The sequence below is a fragment of the Toxorhynchites rutilus genome, chromosome 3 (genome assembly GCF_029784135.1).
Source record: "Toxorhynchites rutilus septentrionalis strain SRP chromosome 3, ASM2978413v1, whole genome shotgun sequence".
Classification (NCBI taxonomy): Eukaryota; Metazoa; Arthropoda; class Insecta; order Diptera; family Culicidae; genus Toxorhynchites; species Toxorhynchites rutilus.
The window spans coordinates 165452883-165462324 of record NC_073746.1 but is presented as its reverse complement, the minus strand read 5'-3'; the positions used below and the strand labels follow the sequence as shown (position 1 = coordinate 165462324).

The following is a 9442-nucleotide window of genomic DNA, read 5'->3' as shown; positions in this document are numbered from 1 at the left end:
GTGTCATTTGAATTGTTATTTGAATATCGCTCAATTTAGATACCATTTTGATACTCATATGTTATTTAATATGTTACATGAAAATATATTCCGCTGAAACGACTGCGTATTACACAGTAGTGATGTGTTAATATTCTTAAATAGCACTAGAGAACTTCGCCTTCTCAACGAGATTGAGATTAACATATCAAATAACATGCAAAAAAAATGAAAAACTAAAATATTGTCTATTGAAGAACTGGTGAAACATTTATTTCGGAAACTCTTTGGAAACTCCGGTTTGGCTGAAATTTGGATAGAATACGTATCCTGCTATCGCATAGCGTAATGGTAAAACCCATAATTTAATATGCTCACGTAAAATCGAAACCACTACGCTACGCGTAGTGCAGCAAATTTCAAATCAGACCTATAAATCTAGAAATAAATGTATCGCCAAGTGAATGAAAACAAGGTTTCCAGAAAAACGCGTAGCTCCTAAACATATAATTTTACCATAATGATGTATTTGGAAAAGCTATTGAAAATTATAAGCAAATTCATAAAATTTCATGGACATTGTGGTATAACACGAAAACATATTAAAAAAGCCTATTTACTATAAAAAAGACAATAAATTAGAAATATTATTTTAAATATCTCGAGAATGGCTTCATTTAGAAGGAGATTGATGAAAAGTTTTTTGACGTAGGACTACGTCTTACATTAAGGGTGCCAAATCAGGAAACAGGGGTGGCATTGCGCATTTCGAAACGAGTACTCGTCTGTATATGGTTTAAATTGATGAAAATTGGAAGCATTCCCATTTCCCCATACATTTGTTCTGTCCATTTGTGTGCTTTCCCGAACAGAGCTGTCAATAACGGGCAACTTATGCAGCCGCTAGAATAGAAACAACGAAGGGGGATAGCGAAAAGAGAATATTTGCGAAGTAAACGAAGTAAACGAACACCCTTGCATATAATGTAAGCTGTCGCTAGCGTATATGTATTGCATCTCCTCTGAGGAAAGTTCTCAGAATCTTTCTGTGTCCGAAACAACAAAGGCCGTTTATTCTGCTCGTTTTATGTTTCATGTTTCCCCTCGAGCTGTGAACGCTAACGAATATTTCACATGAAGTGTGTTTCGATGTTTTGACGTAGAACTACGTCTTTCATTAAGGGTGTCAAATCAGAAAACAGGTCACGTTTTTATGAAATAAAGTTAACGTTAATAACTATTTTTTGCCGCGAACGGATTTTGGCGATTTACATACTAAACGAATCGGAAATTCCGTAAGATTTGTTTAATATGCCATACATTAGAATCCCCAGGTTAGTAAATGGTTAAAATTCATGAAAACATTAAGTGTTTCTATTTCCCTATACATTTGTTCTGTCCATTTGAGTGCTTTCCCGAATAGAGCTATCAATAACGAGCAACTTATCGACGACCAACGGAGGGGAAATCGTAGGATTTAAAGTCTCCGTGAAAAAAGGAAAAGAAAAAGAATGAAGGGGAATACTTGCCTAGAGTATAAACAGTGGATCTCGCTGAGGCAAACTTTCATTCGGCATCGGACTGTTGAGTAATCCAGTTCACTTTGCTTTCGCTGCGCTTCGATCTAGGATTGGACCCCACCAGTGGTAATCCAACTTGGAAATCGTCGTTTGGTTTTTCTGTTCGTTTTTCGCGTTACTCGTATCGTGTATTCTTCTTTCCGCGTCATGAATTGGACGCTTCGCGTAGTGTGCGATGAGCAAGAAGAAGAGGAAGGCAGGCTCGAGCCCTGCAAAAAACGAACTCATTGCCAGGGGCAATAAAATTACGAGGTAAGCGTCATCTAATGATGCACGCGGTGTTGGTGCAGTGAAAAGCGCTCGCACTGAACCGAGCCTTCGCGAATGGGACACCGCACCGAACAACAGCGAAGTAGACGATTTCGGCGCGTCGGTCGAAAATGTAAACGCCCAGGCAGCAACCAAAATCAAGCTCCCCCCGCTGGTGGTGAAGGCGATCGCTCTTGACAAACTCATCAGCGAATTCATCGATGGGTGTTACAGCAGAGTACAAGCTGTGTGGCATAATTCAGTCTTTTTCCAAGCAGTTAACATTGTTTATTTTCCGTCTTCATAAGGGCTTCGTTGGTGCCTTTGAGAATGCATCATACATTAAACTGACGTTATGGCGAAGCAGACGTTAAGGTTGTGCACCAAAAAATTATTTGGGAATACCAAGCAGCTTGAATGTCTTACTGCAATGTTATAAGTTATTTGGGTTCACGTGCCAGTCGCAAAACTGCCTTCAACTAGGATTGCATTTGCGCTAATATTGATCATAATGAAGCATTGCTGTTTTCGAGGTTGTTATTAACAAAAAGAGTTTATTTCTCTTGTTTAGTCATCAAGAAAGTAAATGTTCTGGAATTTTGTATGTGATTAGGTTTTGCTTGCCAGTAGCAAAACTTCCTCCACTAAGGGTGACAGCTGCGCTTCTCTCGAGCATGAGAAAGTAATGTAACTCTTTTCGAGGCCAGTAATATTAACAGAAGCGTTTCTTTTGAGAATAGCGCAAAATGATGAGAAATGTTTATATTGCTAGTAGTTTCAAGCCACCAATGTATGGCTCTGTATGCATATTATGGTGAACGCTTGTTTGGCGCTTGGTTTACGCTTAGTTTGTGTTGTCATTGTTGTTGTTTACATGCGGTGCCAAAGATATATTGATGTAGTTATGAGATATGGAATAATGGTGCTGCTGAAACATGTATATAATCGACTGTAGCCGAGTCTATGTCAATTTCGAAAAAGACCACCGGAATAGCCTTCGAGGTAAATTTTCAATGCATTGACATGAAATAAATTGCGACATAAGATTGTTTTGCGAGGGCAAGAATGAATAATCAATTAATTATCGTCAACTGATTCTACAATGAAAAAATAATTTCAGAGATTATTCTACTAAGCAGTTGTTTCTAAAATTTCACAGCATTATAGAATAATATCCGAAGGTATAAACAAGCGACTTATATAAAATAACAGCGTAGTTCTACGTCAACAATGCGGTCGTATCTTGGGCACAACCTCCTGTAATTTTTTTATTTATCACTGCAACTGGGTGTATCTGTTAGACGCGTGTTTGAAGCTTAAATACTTAATACTCAATGCATTGCGTGCATTGATATGAAGAAACAAATTGCGAAATATGGCCAATTAGTGTATTCTTCTCGCAAAGGAAAGGAAGAATCGTTGCTACTCGAAATGATTCTACAAAACCACGCAAGCCATTAAACCTTTTCAGGGTCTTCGGAACTTTTTACTAAAGAGTTATTCATGAAATTTCGACGTATTCGCAAATAATATCCGAAGTGATAAACCAACAAATTAAAAAAAAAAATTGCGTAGTCCTACGTCTAAAGCGGTCGTGTCTCGGACACAACCCCACGATTTTGTTGTTGTTTTAAATCACATCAGGATTCATAATTTGTATCTAAAAATGATTGTTAACATTCAAAAATTCCAAGTTTCAAAAATTTATAAAAATTGGATGTTCCACAAAGTTCGTCAAAAATAGTTTTACCATCCTGGACTCATTTTTTCAATTTTCTACATGACTTCTATTTTATATGATTTTTTTTTTTAAATTGAAAAATAGATATATAAATATAAAAAAATTAATTTGAAAAAGACAATAACTTAGCAATATTGTTTTTAAATCTTGAGAATGGCTGCATTTAGAAGGAGATTGATAAAGAGCTTTTTTGTTCTGAATCACTTCAGGATTCATAATTGGTATCTAAAAATGATTTTTAACATACAAAAATTCGAAGTTTACGAAGCACGAACCCACCCAATTCCAGCTTCACCTATCCGGCAAAACGATCCAACACTCTATGTTTTTCAAATACCTGGGTGTATATTTTGATTCTAAGTGTACCTGGGGGAGACACATTGCGTATTTGAAACAGAAATGCCAGCAAAGAATAAATTTTCTCCAAACAATAACCGGAACATGGTGGGGTGCCCATCCAGGAGACCTCATTCAGTTGTACAAAACAACGATATTGTCAGTGCTAGAATATGGCAGTTTTTGCTTCCGATCAGCTGCTAGGATTCATATTCTCAAGCTGGAGAGAATACAATATCGTTGCTTGCGTATAGCCATGGGGTGTTTGCATTCGACACATACGATGAGTCTCGAAGTTTTGGCAGGAGTACCCCCGCTTACTCTTCGGTTCACAGAATTATCCTACAGATTTCTCATCCGTTGCAAGATCATGAATCCATTGGTGATTGATAACTTCGAAAATCTACTACAACTGACTCCTCAGTCAAGTTTTATGTCTTTATACCATGAGTACCTTACCCACGACGTGCACCCTTCACCAGGCATCTCCAACCAAGTTTGCTTCCCATACTTTTGCAATTCCTCTGTCATTTTTGATCTGTCCATGCGACAAAAAATCCATGGAATACCAGATCATCTACGCTCCAATGTTATTCCGTCGATATTTTCGGAAAAATATGGGAAAGTTGGATCTGATAAAATGTTCTTTACTGACGGTTCATACATAAACGGGTCCACTGGCTTCGGCATCTTCAATGAAAATTACAGTGCCTCTTTCAAACTCAAAGAACCTTGTTCCGTGTATATCGCAGAAATGGGTGCGATATACTATGCTCTAGGGATCATTGAAACACTGCCCATCGACCATTATTTTATTTTTTCAGACAGTCTCAGCTCAATAGAGGCAATCCGCTCAATGAAAGTTGATAAACGCTCATCTTATTTCCTAACAAGAATAAGACATCTATTGAGTGTTTTGGTCGAAAAATTATTCAAGATTACCTTAGCATGGGTTCCCTCTCATTGCTCGATTCCGGGGAATGAGAAAGCGGACTCGCTAGCTAAGGTGGGCGCTTTAGAAGGCACACTTTTTGAAAGGCAAATTGCCTATAATGAATTTTTTCATATTCCTCGTCAGGACACACTCGTTAGTTGGCAGCGCATGTGGAGTGAAGATGAGTTCGGTCGTTGGTTACACACGATTATCCCTAAGGTCTCGACGAGTGCATGGTTCAAGGGATTGAATGTAGGTTGTGATTTCATTCGCGTAATATCTCGGCTTATGTCCAATCACTACAACCTAAACGCGCATCTCTATCGCATTGGGCTCGCAGCAAACAATCTTTGTTATTGTGGCGATGGCTACCACGACATCGAGCATGTTGTCTGGTCGTGTATCCGGTTCCATACTGCTCGCTCTCAGCTCTCTAGAGCACTGAGAGCACAAGGCAGACAATCGGAGATCCCCGTCCGGGATATCTTAGGTAGCCGTGATCCTGATCTTCTGCTTCATCTATACCTGTTCCTCAGGAACGCCGATGTCAACGTTTAATGATGCTTCCTTCGTTGTGTCCCCGTTTCATATCCCTCCTATCCGATCGATAAACTTTTACTTAGTCGCGGCAATACATACACACACTCTTTACAGATGCACGGGCCGAAGGTTGTGCAGTCCACTGATCATTTAACAAGAGCCAAAGGTTGTACCGCTCATGACAACTCTACACGAGCTGATGATTGCGCCGGCTAGTGACCATTCTATCCTGGATTCCTCGAGTCGAGAAAGACGCACCACGCTAGATATGGGGTACAGACTAGGGGGGCGTTGCTGATTAATGGTCAGCTGCATCCTAATAGGAAGTATCCCGTGTCGGGCACACGTACAGAGCATCGAAGACTGCAACATACCAATTATGAGAACACTTGTAATACTAACCTCGAGCCAACCGCGAGTAATCGGTTACATATTACTAACATAGTTGTAAGACAAAAATTTTCAAAATATTGGACTCCCGGCCCCGTCAGGCTAACGCCACATGTGCCTTAATAAAAAATATATTTTGGGGGAAAAAAAAATCGATGTTTCAAAATTTCATAAAAATTCGATGTTTCACAAAGTTTGTCAAAAAAAATATTTTACCATCTTGTACCCATTTTTAAAATTTTGTACATGATTTCCATTTTATATAATTTATATATAAAATATACAGGTAAACTTCGATATAACGTACATTTCACTTTCAAAATTGTACGTTGTATCGAATTGTACGTTATATCGAAGCATAATAAAGTACTCACAAACGTAGTCTATAATACATTATTGTTTTGCTGTTTTAGTAAAGTTAATGAATAACTTCAATCAGAAGACGAAGCCAGCTTTTCTCATGATGTTTCCCTTCGTACTGTTGATTAAAACTTGATTCGTTTAGAATCCGGAATTACAAAACCAGCTGTATTTCGGGATTGATTGAAGGTACAAAACTTGTTTTAGCATTACAATACAAATATTCCATTGTTCTATCAGAAAAAAAATATTGAAAAAAAATTTCCTTTACACTTTGGAAATGTGTACGTTATATCGAGTGACGTTATATCGAGGGTACGTTATATCGAAGTTTCCCTGTATATATTATATAATCAAAAAATATGTATTTTAGATATTGCAAATTAAAGTTTTTTTTTGTAAATGAAATAAAAAGAGTACCATTTTTTTCTCAGTGTATATATTTTTCACGTTTTAACATCAATACTGTATAACTCTTTCCAAGACACTATTTCCGTGCGACTCATAGTTTTTGAGATATAAATTATTAAAGATTTCTCATACTAAAAACGATACGCCCTTTTTAAAAGTTACACTTGAGTTAAAAAAATTCCAAATGCTGTGGGAAACTCTACCAAACGGAATACAAACATTCGTTCGAATCAAAAATACAAGTTTTTAAAATCTGCACTTTTAGTTCGATTTCATTTGGTATTGCACTGTGATAAAAAAAAGAAACATAAAATAAAGATTTTTTAAACATTGAAAATACAGGAAAAATATGCAAAAAATATTTGTGTTGCAATCAACTATAGTTAAAACCTGCATTATGTCATACGCGAAATGTATTCCATTCTATTTTCGAATCACAGTGTATATACTATTTTGGAATTGATTACACACTGTTTGAATTTTTTTAAACTTCAAATATGACTTATTTCGAGCAAAAACGTAACCTTCAAACGTCAAAGTGTAATTAAGGTGGCTATTATATGTATAATGAAGTAAAAATCGCGATTTTTAAGATTTTGCTTGAATTTTCACCAGGAATTGTTTATATCGATATTGCAGCGAAATTTACAAAGATAGAAGTTTAGAAGATTTAGAAGATCAAATTGTAGAGCGGTTAGAGAGCTAATTTATTTAATTTAATTGATATAATCAATCAAGTTTAATGAGTTTTTTAGGATGAAATTGATTAAATTAAACACATTAAAAATGACTAACTTTTAAGATTTCACTTCCGAAATGTCAGATGTTCCGCTACTATATCCTGTACTAAATTTTCTAATCCATCAAATGGAATCAACAGAATCGTTTTCCGCAATATACTTTTTAATGTAGACCCAGTTTGAGGCAACAGAGTCCGAAACAAAAAAAAAGTTCTATAACTCTGTCATTGTGCAAATTCTAACGCAATACGAATATAGAAGGATTTATTTATCAATTATGACCGTCACCCCCTGTGAGATTCTGGATAATTTTTTTTTCTTGTGAGAATTGTGTTTTCTGACATTAAGGGGATGAATCAAAAATAAAATTCTTCTTGCATTTGAAAAAGAACGAATCATAATATGCATAAAAAACAAATAGAATTTTTTTTTGACCCGATTATATGCAGGATTCAGTTATGTACAGTGAAAAGAAATCCGAGACTATATATAATCCAGTCCACCCTGTATATGAGTATTCTCTAGTGCTTAATTTGAAACATTTGCGTTTTATTTTTCAACTTTGATGCAAAAACTATCTGCAAAACAATATTAGCTTCAAATCAGACACTGAAGTGTAGTCAAAGACTTATGGTTATTAAATGAGCACATGGTAGAGTATAGAAAACGAAGTAATATTTTTTCTAATTCTATCTAAAACTGAATTTATAAATAATTGTTATGTGATTATTAAATGAAAAAAAATATTTTCTCGCATTCCAAAACCAGACAAAACATTCCGGTACATTTTTACAAATGTCCTTTCAGAAACGATAATTATGGAAATTTTAGCAATCAATCAAATTTCATTAAAATATGAAAATATTCTGTTTCATTTTAACAAACCGGCAGAGCATTCCAGTAGACAATAGAAAAGGGTTTCTACAAAATTCTAAATTACATCCAACATTAACACATCGATGTTTTCATTTCTATATAATGTATATTTCCAATCATTGACGGCAATTATAATCAATATTCGAAACCAGTTCAAAAGAAACATCAGATGCAAACACAGTAATCAAACGTAGCTGGTTGCACTGAAATGGTCTCACTCAAGATACCAATCAACATGGTTAACAGAATAATTCAATAACTAATCTGTACAAAATGTAAACAATGTTATGTGATGTCTAAAAATAAATATTACGTATTGGTATTTAATTCCAAATTTAACTAAAAGAACGATTTAGACACTCACCTTGCACAACACGTCTTGCATCACTGCAGCATTTCTACTCGCACTGGATTTCATTTGACTTCCTATATCAAAACACACACACAATCGGCTCTCACGTTCATGCACAGAAATCTCTTCGCCACTGGTAGTGGTGGTAATCATCACACATCTCAAATTTGATCTCACGAAGAAAACACGATGCGATTCCAAGAGAAAGAAGATTAAAGGAAGACACTATCCAATTTGACGGAGCTGGTCAGAAAGTCCAGATCGCAAAAACGCAATACAGGGCGTCAACTCGTACGTATCTCGGCCAGATGCGGTCACATCACACTCACTTCCGCTGGAGGTAAAACTCGCACGCACGAACTGTTTATATTCGATTACAGAGTATATGCACGCTTCTTCATATTCCTTGCACAACGGACCGCTGGCGACCGAACGACTCGCAACTCTACACACTTTGTGGTTCACTGTGACGTTTGTCACGACGGATCGATGACAGCATCTCTAGTCGCCTACACACGAATTTCAAATTGCAATTATTATTGTGTATATTTACACTATTTTTCAAGCTTATACACTGAAAGAAAAGTATATCGTCATTCGAAACAAAATTTAATTGCGGAAACCTTCAATTATTTGCCGTCTATTTAGGTACGAACTTTAATTTTATTTAACGTCGTTAAACATACATCGGATGAGGATCCAGATGCACTATTCATTACACCCAACCACTTTCTCTTGGGTTCTTGAAACGAACTTCTCGGCAGAAACTATTGAACCTAAACGTAATTAAAACTAAGCATGTTGCGATGATGTGAATCTTACGTGCAGCATGAAGTTGAATAAATTAGCTTCTATCTATCTATCTATCTATCTTCTATTATTTAGTGTTAAAATTTAGTTTTAAAGTTAGTGAATTTAGTGTCGAATTTCTTGCACTGTGCTTAGGTTATATTG

General features: G+C 36.1%; 1 protein-coding gene across 6 annotated transcripts in view; it reads right to left on the bottom strand.

The window, feature by feature from the left end:
• The window catches only part of LOC129779428 (putative uncharacterized protein DDB_G0279653), a 202902-nt gene extending 193954 nt beyond the window's left edge, over positions 1-8948 (bottom strand). For 3 of the 6 annotated variants that reach the window (XM_055786898.1, XM_055786901.1, XM_055786902.1), the window contains exon 1: positions 8501-8948. The gene's annotated coding sequence lies outside the window, so the exon portion shown is untranslated. The remainder of the gene's footprint in view (positions 1-8500) is intronic. The other 3 variants (XM_055786904.1, XM_055786905.1, XM_055786903.1) reach the window with 3 other exon arrangements.
• Between the last annotated feature and the right edge of the window lie 494 nt (positions 8949-9442).